This window comes from Rattus norvegicus, chromosome 4 (assembly GCF_036323735.1).
Source record: "Rattus norvegicus strain BN/NHsdMcwi chromosome 4, GRCr8, whole genome shotgun sequence".
NCBI lineage: Eukaryota > Metazoa > Chordata > Mammalia > Rodentia > Muridae > Rattus > Rattus norvegicus.
The window spans coordinates 89,966,301-89,988,797 of NC_086022.1; the positions used below are offsets into that span (position 1 = coordinate 89,966,301).

The following is a 22,497-nucleotide window of genomic DNA, read 5'->3' on the forward strand; positions in this document are numbered from 1 at the left end:
CATAAGGCTCATGGAATATTATGGAAGAGGGGGCAGAATGATTGTTAAGTGCCAGAGGACTAGGATGTCTGGTGGGAGATTATGTCTTATATCTGTGACAGAGACCTGTGTCTTTGACGTATTAACAATATGACTTATTGTTATGCCTTAACAAGACCTTCACACTGACAATACATGCAAGAAAATGGATGAGGAAAATCTCACAAGGCCCCATACCTAGATGAATGGCAAGAACTGCTACAGAGGGAGAGTTAGTCTTGGCTAGGGACAAGATCCCTAATAGGTTATCTAATTTAAGTCGTCAGTTCTAAACACATATACATACTAGCAACACAACATGAATATATTAGAGTGGGAAGAAGGAGGGAGAAATGATGTAAACACAATACCTGTATGAAATTTTTTTAAAAATGTCGTTAAAGAGTAACTCAAGGGTATGGTGGCACATGCATGTCATTCCAGCAGGTGGGAAGTGTAGATGGAAGTCAGTTTATGCTATTCTCACCAGCTACATGATGAGCTTGAGGCCCACCTAGGTTACATGACACCCTGTCCCAAAATAATAATAATAATAATAATAATAATAATAATAATAATAATAATAATAATGTAAAAGAAAATCAACCAGGTACTAATGGAGAAATGTACAGTTTTCTTATTGCAATAATCACACTAAAATATTTAAAAACAACAACCACTACTAAAAACATATTGTCAAAGCAAACTACTTCTTTAAATATATTAATCCAGTCTCAGGACCATGAAGAATTCAATACTAAACCAAATAGAAAATGGAAATGAATCAAGTACATATATATTGAGGGTTCTCCGTGTACAGAACATTCTGTATAGTTCTGTAAGAGCTATATAGATATATTAAGACATACAAAATCTGGATGCTCTCCTCCAAATTGAAGGGAAGATATACCTATAAGATAACTCTTGTATTAGACATATAAAGTATAGTGTTAGGCAGATGCACAAGCAAATGTTCTAATCACCTGTAGGTTGAGCAAAGGCACTCATGACAGGTTTTAAGAATGCATACTAATATGGGCTGGAGATATAGCTCTCTGCTAGAACAGTTGCCTAGTATGCAGGAAAACCTGAGTTAGCTAAACAGCATTGCAGGAAAATTATATATACTCATGCATATATTACCTGTACTTTCTAAAGCCGTAGATGTGTATCTTTTGTGGTTAATAGACCTAAATTTATCATCTGGACCATATTGAGTTTTAAATGCTGATCTTCTGGACAGAGAGACAGACAAAGCTAAGATTAAAGTCAAAGTTATTGGCTCAGTGTGGTCTCCTGTTGCCCAGAGTCGAAGATGTATAAAGGGAACGCTAGGTGGGTAGAAATGGGGTGGAGGCTAGAACTCTCACTGGGAATTAAGGCTGGAGGTCCACATCTGTTCGAGGTAAATATCAGTGCTATGCTTAAGACTGGAATTAATTCCAGAAATTATTACAAAGCTGTATTATACCTTAAAGTGAGTGAAAAAATATATGAAAGACTGTTAAATAAAGGACAGAATAAAACAGTAAAGAAGTTTAATAAAATCACAATAAATTCTAATATTAAGAAGACCATCAATAGGCTGATGTCCTCAATATGTGTTCCAATGACTTCTGCTTGTGTGTCTGCTGGTGCATCAGCAGTAGACAAGATGCTTACCAATTTACTTGAGAGTATGCAATGATTTAGATAAAATTCTATTGGAAACCCTACAATATTATATTTCCTGTGTGGATGTGAACATGTGTGCAGGTATATGTGCATACATGAGTGTATGTGTGTGTATGTATGTATGTATTATGTTTATATATGTATGTGTGGGATGATTATGTGTGTATTTATATATGTGTGCATTCTTGAGAATATGCTTATACATGTGTATGTAAATAGCATATATGAATATGCAAAAGTTTGCAAATGAGTTGTATGTACATGTGTACATGTGATTATATATGTTTATATATATATGCACACACATATTATATATTCCTGTGAATATATATGCATGTGTATGTGTGCGCACATAAGTACATGTGCATGTACATACATACATATATGTAAAAATGTGTATGTGTACATATCTGTAAATATGTGTATGTGTGTGTTTACATATATTTGTAAACTATGTGTGTATATGCATGTGTGTATGTGTGTGTTTCTGTTCATGTAAATGCATTCATGAGTATATGTATGTATATGTGTATGCATATATAAAAGCTATGTATGTGTCTGTTTGCATGTATGTGTATGTGAATACATAAGTATATGTGTATGTATGCTTATGTGTGTGCAATATAAATGTGTATATGTGTCTATTTGCATGTATATGTATATGCATACATAAGTATGTGTATAATACTTGTCCCTGTATGTGCATATATGAGTATATGTTTCTGCATGCACATTTGTGCATATGTATGTGGATGTGACTACTCTGTGTGAATGGGCATATCTGTATGCATATTAATATATATGCATTTGTGTGTATGCAAATGTGCATATGGATATAAATATGTCTGTGTATATATGTGTATGCATGAGTGTGTGTGTGTGTGTGTGTGTGTGTGTGAATGTGTGTGTGTACATGTGTAGGACAAAGGCAGGCATCAGTGTCTTTTGCTCTCCAACTTACTATTTTTTCAGACAGGGTTCTCACTAAGAGTTTACTGGTTGACTGGCTGGTTGGTCAGCAAGCCCCAGGGATGCTCTTGTCTCAACCTGCCAGTCCTGGGATTATAAGTGTGCATTGTTGTGCTGGTTTTTGACCAGAGTGCTTAGGATATCAACTCAGGTTTCTATGCTTGTATAGCAAGTACTTTCCTAACCTAGCCATCTTCCTGGTCCTGGGGAGTGCCCATAATTTTTGATATTTAGTCATTTATACATATCATACTGTATTATGCTGGGGGAAAGTCAGTAGAGAACACAGAATCCTGTTTTTTTAGTAGTTTCTCATGAGGAACTGCAGATGTCTGGGGTGTTTGCTACATCCTCACTGATTTCTTAGTTGCATACATTTTTGAAAATGTCTGATTTGAAAGAGAAAAAAGTTAATGGTCCTAGAAGAGAGATGCTTCCCAACTCATTTCCTAGCAAAGCAAACCGGCTTTTGTTCATATCAAAGTAGAGACGCTGAGCCTCTTGGGAAAAAACAGTGCAAACAGACTGGAAGGCGTTCCTGGGCCTCCCTCATGCATAGGAAACTGTGTTTGCTCGTGCCATATGGCATTCTGTTTAACTTTGCTCTTTGCTAATTATTTTGAGCCAATTGTGTTTTCATAAATACATGCTACTCCCACTGTCAGGACTGCTACTGAGCCTTTATACACACTACATAGGGAAGAGGGAAGCTGCCATATGTATTGGTCTTACCTCACATAACTTGATGGAATTCAGCTTCAAGCTGGTTCAGAGAAATTCGTTTTTGCAAACAGGGCATTTTCAGGAGAGCTACTAGAAAACAATATGCTCTGTCAGAACTACACACTTCTAAACTGGGGTGAACTACATTATTTACCCTTTAAAGGTCAGGAGATGATATTATGCAATAAATTTACCTGTGATTTATTTTTTTAAAGGCAGCATCACACAGAACTCCCATAAGGTCTGGGTTACAGCTTCTAAAACCTTTAAAGGCTAGGAAGATGAGTGTGCCCTTTCAATGACAGTCTAGAAACTGCTCCTACTTTTATGCCTAGTGTGTGTGGAGCTGCACTCAGTGCTATATCTTATTTCCTTTCCATAACAAGCCCAACCATATTCCTATTTGCAATGATGTCCAGGCATCATTTTGGCAGTATCACTTCTCGCTCATGCTACCTCCAACTGGCAAAGGATGACTTTGTGGTTTTGACCTCAAGTTCTCCTTCTCTGACTCTGAATTCTCTTTGCGGAGACTCCAGCTTCCTGTCCTTGGCATTCATACTATCTAATGATGCTAGCTGTCATGCTGCAGTTTGAGGTCTCTCCCTCATTCACCTGTTGAGCTCTCCATGTGCAGTTGGCCCATATACCACAAGCAGCATCCACCACTGGATCTAGTGCTATTCTACCCACACAGACTCTTGCTCTAGGCATTTCTAGTTGTGTTAATGGTATCAATATTTTCTCTGCCTCTCATCATGAAATCACCAATTCAGTCTCATCTCTGCCAGGAGTATTTGTAACTTTGTTTTCTACAGTTACAGCTGAGACTCAACTCTCTTGGCATAGCTCTTAGCCCCATTGTCCTCTTGGGTCCTCCTCAGACTTCCATATTGAATTCATAGATACCCAGGCCTTCAGATGCTATGGTGTACTGAGGTGAAGCAGTCAAATGAAAAGCACTGTCCCAGGCCTTCTCTCCTGCTCTCTGGATAGAACAGTGCCACAACTGCTGATCCCCAATCATGTCTGATGTTTGGGTTCTTCACAGTCAGTCTCATAATCACAGTGTCAAATGAGATCTGGTTGAGACCATTCTGATCCTATTAGTCTAAGCCCCAAAAAACCACTTAGTTGTTCCTTATGGTGAAAAAGCTGCAGTTGTTCATGGTGCTGCCAACACCACTTTTAAACATTGCTTCCAGTAATCTGCCTGGATTGCAGCCAACAAAAATCATTCCATTTTTCAACTGTGGCAGGGGTCTGGCTTATGCTTCTCAGTTCAGACTCTGTCACAAGTGCTGCTTACCTTGACCATGCTGTCTTCCCTGCCTCCGTCCGTCCTATCCATCCCATAGTACTGATACTTCAACTGTACACAGAGACTGGCAATGTGTGAGGAAAAGGAGACTGGCAGGGGAAAAATCATCTCTTAAAGAGCTTAGAATTGCTGAAATTTAAATTTCTGGGAAAGGGCCAGTATGTATGCAATGATCCTCGCCTGATCTCTCTCCATCGTCTCAACACGAGGCAATCTTGTTACAGGATTTGCCCTTCTCTGGTTGGGCCATCGTTACTGAGGCCCGTGTCTTACTTTCCTTCTGGGTTAGAAGGCTCACATCTTATCAGGACTGTAAGTAGCACAATATTTAGCCTTTAGGATACAAAGCACAGCGCTTTTCATGCGTCTACAAGATGGGAAGGCATCCTGCTCTTGTCTGAATGTGCATGTAGACTAGGCAAGGCCAAATTATAGACACCAAGGGATACACTAAACATGACACTTGTACACATGCTCACCAGAGCAGTAACATGGTGCTATCTTAGTCAATGGAACTCTTAGCTCAAATCTTAAGTCCATTTTAACATGGACAGGATAATCATTTTCTCCCAATGACTCACATTTCAGGCCTCAGAGCTAGGAGGATGCTATACTCTGGGCCACAATTCTAAGCTGGGTTTTATTTTTTTAAATGATGAAAACAATTCATACACAGTTATACTTTTTTTAGGAGTACATGTCTATGAATTCTGACAAATACTTAAGGTATGACTATCACCATAACCAAAAGAGTAGATAGTCCTTAATTGACTGCCTCTTTGTTTTTCTACTTTGCTGATGTTCAATACACATTGAATAGAAACCATGTTTCAAATCTGGTTTTGGTCTTTGTCCAGGCTAATGGCACATAATATTCAACTGTCCTAAGATTCTGAGTAGCAGCGGGGAGCTACAGGTGAGTCAGATGTAAGAGCAGGGGAGGAAATCAGCCAATACTGTAAATACTCTATGTTGCTCAGCAAAGATAGCGGCTCGGTTAGTGGGCTAAACACATTTTATCCTAATGCTCTTTTAGTATATATGGATCTTTATAACTGCATGGATATCTAGAATATGCTGCAGTCTCAGAACCTCAGGTATCTACTAACACCACAAAAGAGTCCCTGAAAATTTTTTTGCTGCTTTTTAAAAAACCCTTGACATCATAAGCATAAAATTTGAAAACTTCATCTTTTTAGTTTCTACTAAAAAGATCTTTCTAATCTTTCTAATTTCTACTTCCATAGTGAGGTCACACTCAGTGCTCTCTCCCTTCCCTATTTCCTTGGTTACTTCTGTTCTGTCCTCTAGTCTTTTGGGGTAAGAAGTAAGCCTTAGTTTTCTTGCACATACAGTGCTCTGCGTCTCCAGCCAAAGTGCAGGCTTTGTAACTACCAAGTAATAGGTATTATAAGAGTGTTTCTATGTCATCACAGTAGACGAACACATTCCTGATACAACCGAGGCATACACTGTTTCTGAATTTTACCTCTTTGGCATGGCAAACAGAATTAAATTAATCCCTGCACTTTCTTCCTTTTTATCACTGGTTTCTAAATTTTCAATGGTGCTCATGGATACTTGATTATATAATACAATTTATTTGCCTGTTTTAGAAAGGAGAAAATTTTATCGTCTTAGTGAAATGTTGAAGTATTTCACTGATGGATTTCCTGAACCTACAGAAAAGATAAAAGATACACTAAGTGGTTTCAAAAGCAACTTGAGGCTGTCATGATATGTTGGATGAAAAACTTCGAATGAATTTACCATTGTAGCCGTTTAGCTTCCATAATAATTTCCATTAAATATTTCCTGTTCAGAGTATGTGGTGAGTTATAAAATACTTTCTATGTACACCCATTAAAAAATGATCATAGTGGCAAGAGAGATGGCTCAGCAGTTCCCAACACCCACATGGCAGGTTACAAGTCTATAATTACACTTTCAGCGGATCCAATGACTTAGTTTGTCCTGCCCAAGCACTGTGTACATGAGATACACATATATATGTGCACCAACACTCTTACACATGAAAATAAGCCTTTAAAAATGATGGCAATACAAAATGAGGTAGTATAAAGTTATTAACATATGTAGTTTCAGTTTTACCTTTTTTGTGATGGGGGCTTAGAATTTGTTTTTTCCCCTCTCTTCACATAAACAATAATAGATTAGGGCAGAGGAAATGTCTCAGGGGTGAAAATGTTCATAAGGACGTGAGTTTGAACCCCTAGCACCTGATGTAAGTGTGAAAAGCCAGACATAGCTGCTGTAATTCCAGTATTAAAGGACAATCAAATGGAACCTGAGATCTCACTGGACTGCAGTCTAGCCAAAACTGTGAGCTTCTAGTTGAGTGAAATTCTTCTGAGGGAATACAGTGACTTCCAACAGGGGGAGGCAATGGATGTCCTGCTTTGGCCTTTACACACACACACACACACACACACACACACACACACACACACACACACACACAAAGAAATGAGCTGAGTAATTGGGAGCCCGGCTCATTGCCAAAATAATTTGTACTTAAAAAGCTTCCATAGCAAGGAATGGTGGCACAGACTTATAACCATAGAACTCAGGATGCTGAGGCAGGGAAGTGCAATAAATTCTATATAGTCTGGGCTACAAAGGAAGTAAGGCCAGCTTGGGTTACAGAGTAAAACCTTATCTTAGAAAAAAAAATCAACCAACCCACTAACTACCAGACTTTACTAGTTCTTTCTTTAAAATATTTCCCAACACCATGCTACTCTCAGTCACGTTTACTAACCATAAAATATAACATTTAAAATTTGGAAACAACTCCAATGAATTGGGCTTTTCACAGTGTGTGTCCAGCAAAAGTAGAATTCTGTCGTGGCTGCATCGTTCTCTTTCTCTAAATGTTTATCGTTTTACTTTCTTTGTTAGGATTTTACTCCTTCAAGGCAGGACCTTCTTTTTATTTTACACTCTCCATGAATTAGTCCTTACTGAACATAAGTTGAATCAGTTAAGTACAAAACTTGGCTTCCTGTTGTTCACAAAAGAGAGCAGCAGTGTGCACTCCGGCAACCACAGCGACCTGTGACCGCTCCTGCTCCTCTTACTACACCATAGAAACTCCAGCAGGAAACCACAGCTATTTCCCCTTCACCAATTCAAATCACAGGGATTGCCAGCCTGCTTAAGGCAGCTGTGACACAACACAGATGCGCATGAAAATGTGTGGTTATGATGCTCAGGGGGCCTTCAAACCGTCAGCAATGCTTTCTGAGGGCAAATTCCCAAGGAAAACCAGCCCGAATAATAGTTATGCAATATCCACTTATTTGGGAGTAATTTATGTGGAAAAGCTCTCAAATACTACTTGTTCCTAGTTCCCATCTCAATGTAGCTGATTTTTAAAATTCCACGAAACCAATCTGCTAAAGTTGCACATCTGACTCAGTCTTATAAAAAATCTCCAAGTGAATCAAAACACACCACCTTCTACCACCAGATCAGCACTCGTTTCTGCCTTTGTGTCTAAAGTTGCTTCGAAGTCTCTGTGTCTAGCTGTGGAAAGAGAGCCCCTTTGTCTATGCTTATAACACTGCCTGCAGAACACACCTTGAAATTTGTTTCTGCACTGCATGTTATCAATGAAGGAACTTCCTACCTAAAATCTCTAAGCGGCCAGGAAGGACAAAGAGAGGATTATGGCAAAGGGCCAAAGTTTTTAAGAGCTTTTTATTCGGCAAGAATGGCAGATGTTCACGCTCCCAGAAGGCTGCAGACAGCAGCACAGGGTTATTCAGCTTTCCTGTGTCCCAGAGCATTGGTTTCAACCTTCCCAACGCTGTGACCCTTCGTTGCTACTTAATAACGGCAATTTTGGTATTTTTAGTAATTATAATGTAAACATCTGTGCTTTCCAATGGTCTTAGGTGAGCCTGTGAAAGGATCATTCTACTCCCAAAGGAGTTACAACCCCGGGGTTGGAAAATGCTGCCTGGACATGAAAATTCCATAGGGCATCTCCTCACAAATCCACCTATAAATGAACGAAAGCAAGCTTACAGTGAGCAGAAGGGTATAGGTAAGAAGGGTTTGTATTGGGAAACAATGTCAAGGGCACCTTAACTTCAGGAACCTGGTGCAAGGTTAAAGAAAAAAACATGAAGGGCCGGGGGAAAGAAACAGGCACTGGGGCTGAGATCCCCAGTTGGAACTGAACAGACACCAGGCTGTGAGGCAACTGTGTAGCCTCCTGTGCCATGTCCATATTTCTGCCCAATTATATAGACCTTCTCTTATGTGCTACTGATTTAAATCGATTTTAGGGAATATTTTTATTAAGTAGACTATAGCTGCTGACCTGTTTAAATATATTACCCTCCACATAAGGAATATCACTGTGAAATCACAGTTCTGTCCTTCCAGCCACATATTTTTAAAGATACACTTTCATAACTCTTAAACTAGTAAGTATACTTATGCCAACTAAGTATATGTCACAGGTCACTCTGGAAACCTCTTGACACAGCACAGCACAGCACAGGCCTGTGCCACCAGCTCCTGCAACAGACAGGGTTTTGATGTGATAACAGGGATGAAAGACTACCAGAAGGAGAGGGGCAGGCAGGACAAGACCAAACCGGAAGAGAATTCCTTCAATTTCTTATTTACTAGGAAAATATCAATGACGTTTAAAAATCATTAATTTTCACCTTCGAAGGTGACAGAACTCAGTATGTTTCAACCTCACTACTGCATCAGAACCACAGCCTGGGCTTGGTGAAGTAACTCACTGTATGTGTCAGGCCATGGTTCGATAGTAAGTGCCATCAAGAAAAATAATGAAGACCTCGGTGCTTACCTGGCATTGGGTTTTAAAGACTGTCTCCAGCCTCCTGTGCATAGATTTTTCAGTTTTCAGTTTCACGTAGAATCCTCAGCTAGAAGCTATCATAGGGCACTGCTTAACATTTCCGAGTAATGAACGTCTGAGATTAAAACATCAACCTCGGAAACACCAGTTCTATAAATAGTTCCCAAGTCCAAAGTCCACAGCAAGTTCAACAGTGACACAGGCCTGGCTTTTTCTTGCTGTTCATGTGGCTGTTCACGTGCTTACGCACATGTGTGCATGGCCTGTGCACGTGACTGGAGGGAGTGCACTTGGTTTTGCTTTTGAGAAACTAAGAAATGCTGTTTGCCTGACATGTGTTACCTGGGTATTCTGATAAAGTCATGTTTGCAGGTTTTATTGCCTGTACAATGATTTGTGGAGCTAAAAGGCTCTTCCTTGAAATTCCCCACTTACTAAAAAGTATGTCTTATGACTATTTCAGAAATTTTCCTATTTATTTAAAGTGACATGAAATGAAATCCAAGTTGAAAGAGAACCGTTCATAAAATCCGGCTTAATCCTTCATGTTGATAATTTCTGAGGGACAGTGTGCCATGACATTGAGAAGCACATAGCTCTGTGGCTGTGTGGCTGAATGTATAGAGCTTCCTCCAGTACAGTTTGTGGAACCCCTTTCCTCATTTTGAAATTCTAGCCTCTGTGAGAAATGCGTTCAGCAGAATACCACCAACAGGGAATCTGAAAACATTGTGAGAGCTGTATGAGCTGGCGTCTGTTGTCTCACTCACATTTTAATAAGTAGATGGTTGGGCATCGGTGAGAGAGGATATGCTTAGGCCTGCTGGGGCCAGATGTCTCAGAGTGGGGTGGAACACAAGGGGGTGGGGCTCCCCCTTCCCTGAGAAGAAAAAGAGGGGCAATGAGGAGAGGGATTCATTAGCTTGAGAATGGGAAGAGAGGAGGGAAGGGGGCCTTGACAGGGGGTGTAACCTGAATAAAAAAAAAAAAAACAAAAAAGAAAAACCAAAAAAAAAAAAAACAGAAAAAAGAGAAAAAAGAGAAAAAAAAAGTAAACATAACACACAAGAGTTCTACTGCCTGGAGCCAGCACTTCTGAGTGCCTGCCAGGTTCATTTCACCTCCTGCTCAGTCTCCACTCCATCTCACGTCTCTTGGTCAGGTCTAGTTGCTCTTTCACTACAGACTGGCATCCTGACTCCTGCCACATGGGTGATAAGGCAGGGACCCCCTTCCCTAGTTTAGGTTTCCAAACAGAGCCAGTCACCCTGGGAAGTACCAGAGGCCAGAGGCTTGTATTATCACTTCATTTGCCTGGGTTGTAGCCTGTAGAGGAGGCCCACAGAAGAGGATGAGCAGCATCCAGTGGGGTGGCATGGGGTTGGGAGTGTATACAAGAGGGTCTGGGACATTAAAGAACAGCAATAGAAAGCTGGATTTCTCTAGCATTCTGGCAAGGGAGGCCCAGTAATGGGGCTCTAAGGTACAGATTGTCCCCAAGACTAAGCAACTATCCAAACCAATGGTTTCTAAACAATCTTTAACAATTAAGTATCACCAGCTACTCTAGCAATGTTTTATCAGAATAATGGGACTTCTCTAATGCCTATTATACTATTTATGTTGTATTATTATATCATCTCGATAATGAAATGAATTCTGTAATAATGTCACCTTCGATTTTCTTTTCTTGAAGTTTCATCAAGGCTGTGTGACAAATTCATATCAGAGAGATTTCCTGTGCAATAGCTAGCCATTAGTAGAAAACTGGGAGGTTTTTCTTGCATCTGCCTCATTGCTCTCACTTGTCCCTGTTTCTTGACTTCTACTTTTTAAGGTTGACCTATGAGGGAAGAAAGGTATATGGGTGAGGCCAACGTGCAGTCAAACAGAAGATGCACAGAAACTAACCTTAGTTACTGGTGCCTACAGGAAGGAAGAGATGGGGGGAGGGGCTGGGGTGGTAGGGGAGAGAAGGGATGCTTGTTGTCAGGCTACAGAGGAATTTCTGAGATCTTGGTCAGGAAAATGACCCATTGTAACTTTGACGAATCATAGTTACCAATACAGCATTCCAGGCGTCTAGTGATTATTTAAATGTTTAGAAAATTTCTGTCCTAGCAGACATTGCAGTTTCAGTGTGCTTTGACTAATGACCTAATGAATTGCCCTTCCTCCAATCAGGATCTTCCCCAGGCACATTTTAAAATCCAGCTCCAGAATAATTCCAGCAATGCTTTACTTTAATATATGAAACAGAGGACCTACACATTCATATTCTATCCCTGCTTACATAATTACTCCAGAAGCCCTCCACTTCGAAGTCAGGAGACCCACAGTGACAGTCTTTTAATAAGTTTCATTGCAGTTTCAAATATCAAAGAATCACTTGGAGATCTAGAAATCATTTTTTTCACAATATATTACTTTTGTATTACTTTTATTAAGGAAAAAACTCTCTCTGAAGACTTCTGTTATTCATGATTGCCTACTTGTTCTCAACACATTTCAGACGGCATGGCACCTTCATCGGCACACTTCTTATGGCAAAAGGAAATGCAACTTCTCCACAGAGCCCGGAGTGGATATAATATTGTGTCCTCTATTCCCTTTAAGTGAGTCTATTCTCAGCCCTATCTTTTTGGAATGAAGCTTTGAGGCACCAACACTTTTAGGATTAATAATTAGATGAGAAGATGTTTTTAGAAGCAAGGTAGGAGGCCTGGTGTGGGGGAGGCTTGCAAAGTGTTCAGGAGGAAGGAAAGTTAAGAAAGGATGAGAGCCCTCAGACTTATTGAGGCAGCTCTTGCTACTTAAAGGATTGACCTGAGATTAGCATCCTGTTGTCTAAAAGTGGTGCATTTTAGTCAGGAGAGTGGCTAAAGAGAACAAAGCCCTGGGTTTGACTCTCATCACCACAGAAAATCAGGTTATGACAATATATACATATCACCAACATTCTTGATGTAAAGATAGGAGGATCATAAGTTCAAGGTCATCTCCAACTATGCAGCCAGTTAAGAGGAGCCTGGGAAACCCTTTGTTAAAAACAAACAACAGAACAAGCAGAGGGGCATTTGTCTTTCTGTGCAACAAAACTGGTCAATCCTGACAAAAGTCACCTCATCTTTGCCCATATCAATAGCCCAATTCTTCCATCCAGTGCTGACTGCATTAGTGATTAGCTTTGGAAAAGGGCTCCATGCACAACCACATATCATTTTAGAGAGCATAACTCAGTCTTCAAGACCCAGCCAGGAACTGGAATATGTATCCATGCTACTCTTGGAAGTTTAACGTAAACACCCCTACTCAAGAGACTAGGACTTGCTCTGGGCTTTCAGAAGGCTATGCAAACATGGCATATAAACACATGATGTGTTTAAAATTATATAAAGTAATTCAAGATAAAATCTTAGCCATGGCTCTTTTGAAAAAAAGAAAAGATAAATTCTGTAAAAACTGATAATGATTTCAATTTTAAGACAGTTAAAATAAAGCAAGCAAGCAACCAAATGGAAAAAGAAAACTGTCACTAGTAGACTAGGTCAACTCAATTTGCATTGATTAAGCTTTTATATAATCTACATATTTTGAAGTAGGAAACTTTTTAAGCTTACTAATTCATAGGAGTTAGCTGTATGTGGAATAATTATCTTTCTGCTCTGTCGAGATGTCGAATTTTAGAGTCCTATGGTACCCTAGAACACCCAGTGTAGAGTTCCAAGACCTGAACCTAAGACTTCTAAGTGAATTTCAGAATTAAGTGGAAGGGTTAAACACAAGTGGCTTACAGGAAACTTCAAGGTCAGAAGGACATCAGGCAGCATCAGGCAGAAGTGGAGACTGCAATAAAGTTACAGCACACGCAACTGTTTTGTGCCAGTCAGAGACTGTGGGCCAATATTTCATGTTTTTATAATAGATCTCATCCTTGTCAAAAAGCAAATACCTTGACTGTGGCTATGATGCTTTTGCTAGGTTGCAAACTGATGAGTTTCAGTTTCTAAGCTGGTATCTATATATATGCCCTAGTCTGAGACCCATGCAGTGAAGATCTTTGGGATGCTTTCTTCCGTTCTGAGAATTTGACAAGAAATCATGAAGAGGTGACAGGGATTGCAATGACATTGACACCCCTGCTTAGAGCTCAGCATCTCTCTCCCTGACAGATGCCTCTTCTCTGACTGCTTTCAGACAATGTTCAGCATGGACACAAAACTAACATCCAACTATTTACTTCGTTTTGATTATCATTTTTAAGGAGAAATAATTTATGGAAGAGTTTTCTGAAGGGCATGCCCAAATAATGATACATTAAGCATATGTTTAAACATTCGTGCTGTAGACTCAACTACGTCATACACAATGATGAAGAATCCAGGAGGGTTTGTGGAAATTGCATCAACCTATGACTGCATGCACTGAGAAACTGACTTGGAGGAAATGAGCGTTTATGTATAAATGCCACACAGCAAAGACAAAGACCAAATTTAAGCAAAAGACTCACAATAAACAGCACTCCCGTTTTCTAACAATTTATAAAACTTATCATGGGCAAGCATATTCTTATCACAGGCTAACATAGCGTGGAAAAAATAAGAAATGTGTGTTTTATTCGGTATCTCTCTTTTACAGTGCCACAATTCAGAATGAAAATCCAGAATCAATGCCCAATTCTGCACCATGGAGAATTTGTATAGTCTACTCACTAGGAGCAAAGTATGGGCAGAGCTGATTACACCTCAGAAATCAATGGACCACAAGTGTTGAAACAAATGTGCTCTGGTTATGTAAAAAAAATAGAGTTAACACAAGCACTGTACTCCCTTAAGGATTGAATTTAAGCTAAGTTGCATACACTATAAAGATCTTCCCATTGAAACAATATGACTGCTCAACATTTAGGCTATTGATAATCCATAACCCTGAAAAATAATAAAGAATATATCAATGTCTTGTGTCTCACAAAGTAAATTTCCCACTTTTATGGTTTGTTTGCAATTCATGCTTAAAATACATTCTCTGATTCTTTCATTCCCTTCATAAAATTGTTAAATGCAAATACAAATTTTGAAGGCGTGGAGCTCTGATAACTGCTACTCAGTTAGCAACACCAGGTCCAAGAGATGCCTGTGGCTTAGTCTTTTGCTTTCTTTGAAATGGTTTTCTTGGTCCTGAAAGTGTCACAGCTGAGAATCCTGACTACAGCAAACTTCCTAGCAGTAGCAGGCATGATATGCATCCTCTTTAGGATCTGGGAAGTATGCATTCCAAACGGAACCTGTTCTGCTCAAGATCACCCAGCTGGTTTCCACAGTATTACTGACACCTCGGATCATAATGACCGAGGTGGTCTGAAGTAAACTTAGCTGGGCCCACACACTGGCCTTAGTGAGTATACAGATTCTCCTCACTGCAAAATTCAGCATTTCTTCCAAGTTTTCATTCTAAATAGTAGCTCAGTAGGAGACAGATACTGAATAAAACACAGAGATATTTTTCATTGTTCATCTTCCATTGTTCATAAGGTAATTATGATAAGAAAGTCGTATTTCACTCACCCTCAATTTTCAAGAAAAAAAAAGCCTAATAATTAAGCTCTTCTCCTGCCTCCAGGAGGGGGTCTCTAACAGCACACACCCACACTCATCTCCCACCCCACCCACCACCATCCTTACCCTGTGCCTGGGCTCTAATGTGACTGAAAATAAATTACCACCTTCACAGAAATTCCTGTTTAACTTTATAATGTTACAAAATATTTTGGAATACACACAGACACACACACACACACACACACACACACACACACACACACACACACAGATTTCTAAGCTCCACCTCTGGGTTTGGTGCTAGGAACCAAGAGGTTATTTCATTTAGCCTTCTTGTCATGAGTCAGTTATTACTGGCTATAGTTAATGGTCTGAACTTAAGTTATGATGGGCTTCAAGATGAGGCAATATTTAATTACAAGCTTGAACACTGGAGTACTATCACCGTGTTGCTAACACCAACATATATCCAGTTAAAAGTTGTGAGTGGTTTTCTTTTTTTTTTTCTTTTTTTTTTTTTTGGAGTTTCTAAATTTTTTTTATGTTTATTAACTTGAGTATTTCTTATTTACATTTCGATTGTTATTCCCCTTCCCCGTTTCCGGGCCAACATGCCCCTAACCCCTCCCCCTCCCCTACCATATGTGCTTCCCCTCCCCATCCTCCCCCCATTACCACCCTCCCCCCAACAATCAAGTTCACTGGTGGTTCAGTGTTGGCAGGACCCAGGGCTTCCCCTTCCACTGGTGCTCTTACTAGGCTATTCATTGCTACCTATGAGGTTGGTTTTCTTACTGGGGTTCACCACACTAAGTCATTTAAACTTTAATATTTTACATATTCATTTCCTCATGGAATTCAAGAATGCCTTTTCAAGTCAAATGCAGAATGTTATCATTCTAAACCTGACTTGAATGCTCCACCATCAGATTACTACTAGTGTAAAAACTCTACTATAGGAAGGGATGAACATGATGTCCAGGATGGAGTAGGAAAACACATACGTTTTTATATTTGACTCTAAATCAAAGAATTCATGCTGCTGAGTCTGTGTCCTGGCACTGTTGTTCTGAATAAAGGCACAGCTTCACTCAGAAGGGCTCAGTACCACAGCATGGTTTTATTCCAGAGCAGAGACAACAAGAGCTTGGAGAAAATCAAAGAATTTTCAGAGGCTCAAAACCTTTCTGCTCTGACTTTTCTCCCCACGAAAAGCAGTAGGCTACCTACAGCAGAACATGTAGGTGCAAATTGCCTTTGTAATTTTTAATCTTTATTGTACTTCATTGATAAACTGACTGATTGACTGGTTAAGTGTGTGGAAGAGACAGGGTGCATTCCCTGGAGGTTCCCTCCTTCTAGCATGTGGAATAAAACTCAGAGCCTTAGGCTCAGTAGGAAGGGCTTTTATCCTCTGAGCCATTTTGCCAAACCAGGAAGTTCACACAAACATATTCAGACATTCACTAAAATGACAAAGAAGACACAAAACAACCAAAGGAAAGAAAATATGGCCTATGTTATGCTTCCCTTTGGTACTTATGGCTGCTTAGTGATGGTGCCTAGCCTGGGATTCTGCTCCTGATGGGCGCTGACTTTTTGAACCTGTGACAATCATCTCACCACTATCTGCCCCTCTGTTCCAGAGCTAGAGCTGTGTTCTGAGAAGTGAGTCATGATGCTACACTGCGGTGCATCTTGTCAATAGTCAGTAGTTCAGTTATCATATTCAAGTGAGGTCCAACCAGGAAATGGTGGCAACAAGAAAAAAAATATCAGGCAAGGACAGATTCATGTTGTCATAACCATTCTTGCTAGATTTTGCTAAAGTAGAAATATTAAGAAAACACATTTTAGAAATAATATAATTAACAACATAAAATACTATATAGAGAGAAATAGAGAATACGATAGCAGTTGTAGGGAGGAGAGGAGGAATGGGAAGCTGGAGGGCAAACAATATACAACCGAAGACCTAAGATCCGGATGAAGAACAAGCTGAAAGATCTTGGATACCCCATGAAGGCTGCCATTAACAGCAGCATGCAGTATGCCAGAGCTTTGCTACATTAGTGAGTGTTGCTGTTGCCAGGCAGGGTGTTCAGGCATGGCGAGGAGGGAGTGAGAAGTGGGCAGCTGGGGCATGATTCATGAGTGGATGGCTTCTCTGTAGTAAATACCTATTTTCTACATGTTTACTTACCACCCTTGTCTCACTGCCCACTCAATCCAACCACCATTCACAAGCTCACTCAAGCTCCATTTCCATGCTGAAACTTCTCAGATGAACTCCGCACTGAGAGTCAGGCCCTCTGGGTTTCTACTGACATATATGGTCAGTTCTGGGTGTGATCTTTTTAGTGATAGAGCTCTGTCGCTCTGACAGTGTGTAAAAGCCTATGGATGGATCCCTTACTTCAACTGCTGCATCTCGTGAACTGAAGCCTCTCTATCGCCTAAAGTAGTAACACGCAGACTACTCAGGACATGGGGAGCAGGAGGTACAGATTCACCCCATGGTTCATTATGTACATACATGCAAACATACCATGTAAAAGTCCCCTGGGCAGCTTCTACTCTTGTATGTTATCTTGCTCCCTGGTATGTTCAACAATCAAAATACTGATCACATTCACTAATCTGATTACATGGTCATTTGCGATCTGAAACTTGTAATGTCCAAGTCTAGAAGGTCACTTACTGATCACTATGGAGTTGATAAAACTATTTCTTTCACTTAAAAGTTATTGAAAACGTTCATGTGTCTTTTGGGCTCTCTTTGGTCCATTTCCTAGAGTTAATTGTTATTTGTTGATGACATTTGACTTTTGGAGTCATGTGGAATATTAAATTCTTTAGGTAGTCACTAGTATCCATACTTTATCCCGGAATTCCATTATCATAAAAATAAAATTCACAATCTTGGTGTGATAGCACATACTGTATATTCACTGAACTTGAGAGGCTGAGGCAGGGGGATTGTGAGTTGAGTTTAAGGGAAGCCTACACCACAGAGCAAGACCGTGTCTCAATGCAAATAAGTAAAGAGGTAAGAAATTCAAGTTAAAAATAAAACCAGGAAAGGTTTCCTGAATTTCTCAAGGTCATCTCTTTTTTATTTTTTACTTATTTATTTTAGGTGAGTGCACTGTAGCTGTTTTCAGACAAGACTAGAAAAGGGCATCAGATCTCATTACAAATGGTTGTGAGCCACCATGTGGTTGCTGGGAATTGAACTCAGGACCTCTGGAAGAGCAGTCAGTGCTCTTAACCACTGAGCCCTCTCTCCAGCCCTCAAAGTCATTTCTATAAACCCAATCTCTCCTCCCTCAGTTACTTTCACATCATGGAGACTGGGGATGAAGCAGCTGAGGCACAGGAAGTCATGGCCTACTCAGAGGCCTCTCTCCCTTCTGAGTAGACAATTGCAGATTAAGCTATCATTGGACAATATGATGTGGGTAAGCACCATCAGCCTTACATGAATGGATTCATTGTCTTTAAACAGAGGGCTTCCTGAAGGTTGAGGTAGAAGCTCTTCTGGACTGAGCTTGAGGATAGACTTTGCTTCCTTCTCTCTCCCTGTCTTTTACCTTTATGTACTCACAGGAGTGCCTTCCTGGGCCCCTGCTTACTAAGGCCCTTCCAGCTTCTCTTAACCAAGGCAGCAGCTCTCATTGTTCTGGATCCTGGGAAACTTGCCCCATGCTCTCCTCAGCCTGGCTTCTGAAGCTACTTTCCACAGCACCTTGGCTATCACCATCTGTCTCTTCATTATGTGCTGTAAGCTCGGATTATGTCCTATTTATTTTTGTGTTTCACATCTGAGGGTCATGCCTTGCTCATTGAAATGCATGTTGACTGGCTGAATAAGGAGTGCATAAAGAGAGAAGCACCAGCCATGGAGAGCCCCAGCACAACTGGGAGGAAAAGTGTGCCTCTGTGTCTGAAACCAGTATTTTGTCATTGTGTAGTTCCCTACCTGGTATTCAAAGACTTCCTGTAAGTTGTAGATTTGTGACAAAACTCTAACAATGAAGGACAATTCTGTCTAAATACATCTTTTTCAGTATATTTCAGGCATAATGAAGAAAAATATGCAGGGACAAATAATTATGCTGGGAAAGTCTTTTGAGGCAACAAAACCCTGAAATTTTAGTGCATCCTGCTGGAACTTCCTCACCAACCACAGTTGACCTGATTCAATTGGTACCTCACCACTCTTTGAGGTTGCCATGCTGTGCTGTGCTATGTCCACAACAAAACTTGGTGACTAGGTGATGCCTTAGTACATCACAGCAGATGAGGGTGTCTCCTTGAGTTCCTGGACTGTTTCTGAAACTCTTTTAATGACTAAACATCTAGACTGGTGATAGCAGTATTACAGTGTTTTCCTGTTTACAGTCACTCCACCAAACACACACACACACACACACACACACACACACACGCACACAGGGCACACAAACTTGACAGAAACCAAACACATTCTCTGTTACTCTTTGTCAAAGAAGTTCTCTACCAATGCTCTGGCCATTGGAGGAAGCCAATAGAGAAGACTTTCTTCTTTGCACTGTGACTCAAGTATCTTTATTCCCACCGCTGTTATTCAGGGCAGGCTGATGGCAAACAGCATGGGTAGGAAAGAATGGTTTATAACTGGAAAACAGGCTCATTCAGGAGAAGTATGCTCAAAGCATTGTCAAGGTAAAATATGCAGAAGCACCAACAAGAGCAAACAAAAGCCCACGCAAGAGCTGTGTAAATATTTCATGAAGCTAAGCCTTAATCACTCTCTCTCTCCAAATCTTTCTGGTGGTGTAAACACTTCAGTTTCTTCCAGTCCTGTCATGACCCAGATTCCATAAAAACAAGATGAAAACACGGACCTATGGATCGTGAACAACTGTGTTGCGAAAATGGAAGGAAGCAAACACCTTCAGGAAGGAGGCCCCATGCTGGATGGCTATCTAAAACTCCTTTATTCTTGCTCCCCCCAGGCTTCTGCCTTCCTCCCACCTATTCAGCTGCTCTCTCATCATCCCAACCTTGAACTGCTACATGCAGCCAATGACCTCCCTTAACATTCTTTCCAAAGCCCGGAACCCTGGTGTGCCTAGGCTGCTTTCCCTCCACCCCAATCTACTCTCCAGTGCCCAAGTGTCCTCTCTCTCCTCCCCTTTTTTCCACTGTCTAAAATCTTGCCTATGTCTTTTCCATCTGTCTCAGAAACAAGAAGATTTGCTGTGTGCTGGATGAACATCTCAGGCCTTTGCTGTAATCTACCCGGAGAAGGGTTTATCACCTCTAGCTTGATTTAATGTGGTTCCAAAGTTCACCTCTAGACACTGAACATGCTCTACAATGACTTCTCTTTATCAACCTCAGTCCGACCTTCCTTGTCTTTCCCTTCCGACCTCAAGAAGATACATGTGCCAGTGTGTTAATAAATACATGCACATATACACACCTAAACGAGCCTATTATATATGATTGAGTTTTTAACCTTACAGCAAATAATCATAGTAAAATAACACACACACACACACACACACACACACACACACACACACACACACACACGCACCCTCTTGGAATATTCGATGTCTGCATATCCTATTGATTAGGATTCCCAGCTCAGAAGCAGCAAGCAGCTTCTCCCTTTTACCTTTGGGTCAGAGCTTCAGAGAGTAATAACCTTGCAGAGATATACATCACCTGCGGGGTGTACGGCCCCTTCTAAGAGGCAGGATGGAAGGATAGGCTGGGGACATAAGCAACAGGCAAAGGATCCACAAACAAAATATGAGACCTAATTCCTCCTTCACCAGTACAGGCACATTGCCAGGCTCCTGTCTCCAAGGCTGGCCACTGGGCCAGGTGGCCGCGGGGGCGGCTCCTTTCCGGCTACAGCTTGCTTACCTGCTCCCACGGAGTGTCCCCCGCTGGGCCGCTGTCTGTGCTTTGCTGGGCTTCCAGTCGCTACCCAGCCCCGGCTCCTCCACACCACTGCTGGGGGATTCGAGCGGTCCGCTGCAGCCAGGAGCCAGCTCTGAGCGATCAGGAACTGAGATTACTATGCCAAGAGCCGAGGCGGCGCTGGAGCGGGGCGGAGACCGGCAGCTTCACAGCTCGGCGCCAAGCCAGCAAGGAGGTGGAGTTCACGTGCTGGCAGATCCGCGCCAGCGAGGCGCGCCCCTCCGCGGCGGCCTGGCCTCAGCTGCTGAGTGCGGACTGCAGCGCAGCAGGCAGCAGCCTCCCTGTGAGCTCGGCCCCAGTCAGCCCTCTGGGCCCTGCTCTGGGAGCCTAGCGCCCTGGGGGAGCTTAGAGGACTGGCTGGCTGTGCTTCTGTTGTAGGGGAACCAGTGACAGATGGAAAGTTAAGACGGAGATTAAGGAAAAGGGCTGGGGACCCAGAGCCACTCAGCAGGAAGTCTGGCCCTTACTCCCTCCAGCAAGTCACTATATGGCTCCTTATAAAATCACATGCAGAGATACGGAAAGCAAGCAGACAACAGACAACGGGTATTTAATATGTTGTAAAATGGACAACATTTTAAGTGTTTAGACTTGTCACTGCAAGAATGTTCCGGTCTCTCCCCTGCATAACTACCTCTAAGAGTGTAGATGGCTTTGGACACAGTCCCTCTGAGCTGCTGCTGCAACATCCTGAAGTCGGTTGAGCTGTTGTAGATGGTGCGGAATAACATCACAAAGACTATTATAACTGTTTGCGAACTGTGTGGCTATAATTCTCACAACTACTTATTAAGGGGGTGTTACTCCTTGTTTAGAAACTTTGCTTGAGAGTGGGACAGTAATGCAGCCTGACTGGCATTCTAGCCACTCAAAGATGTCTTTAAGCTTGTACTCAGGCCTTACCCAGGGATCTTGTTGACATGATCTTTGCAGCCAGGCCCAAGGATCTGAGTTTTTAAAACAGATTCCTACCCAGGCCATGCTGAACAGCCTCAGTCTTTGGTGTTGGTTGGAGATTCTTTCTAAAGGTGGATTAAGAAGGATTTTCAGATGTTATACCTTGGCTCTGGAGCACAGAAGTGTAAGCAGTTCTCAAGTTTCCCTTTGGTTGAAGGAAGAAGGGAATGAAAAGGTTGCCAGTGGCCCTAAGTCACCCCTGAAAGAGCTTTCTCAGAAGAGTGGCTCGAGTGTAGGATGCTGTTTCCAGGTTCTTAGCCTCTTAACCAAAGAACTGAAAGTAAGGGCTCATACTGATTTGTAAACAGAGCATGATGAGTTTGTGCAGAGGGAAGTGGCAGTCTGGAGTCCTAGAGGGACCAATCGCCCAGCAGACCACGTGTGTGAGAGTACACAAAGCCTAATTATTGTTTGAGACTTTCTTTTGTAAGCTC

General features: G+C 41.3%; 1 protein-coding gene across 2 annotated transcripts in view; it reads right to left on the bottom strand.

The window, feature by feature from the left end:
* The window catches only part of Gprin3 (GPRIN family member 3), an 85,299-nt gene extending 64,103 nt beyond the window's left edge, over positions 1–21,196 (bottom strand). Inside the window, exon 1 of one of the 2 annotated variants that reach the window (NM_001398918.1) lies at positions 21,050–21,196. The gene's annotated coding sequence lies outside the window, so the exon portion shown is untranslated. Of the gene's footprint in view, positions 1–9,557; positions 9,693–21,049 lie in introns of those variants that run through there. The other variant, NM_001398919.1, reaches the window with a different exon arrangement.
* Positions 21,197–22,497: the final 1,301 nt, after the last annotated feature.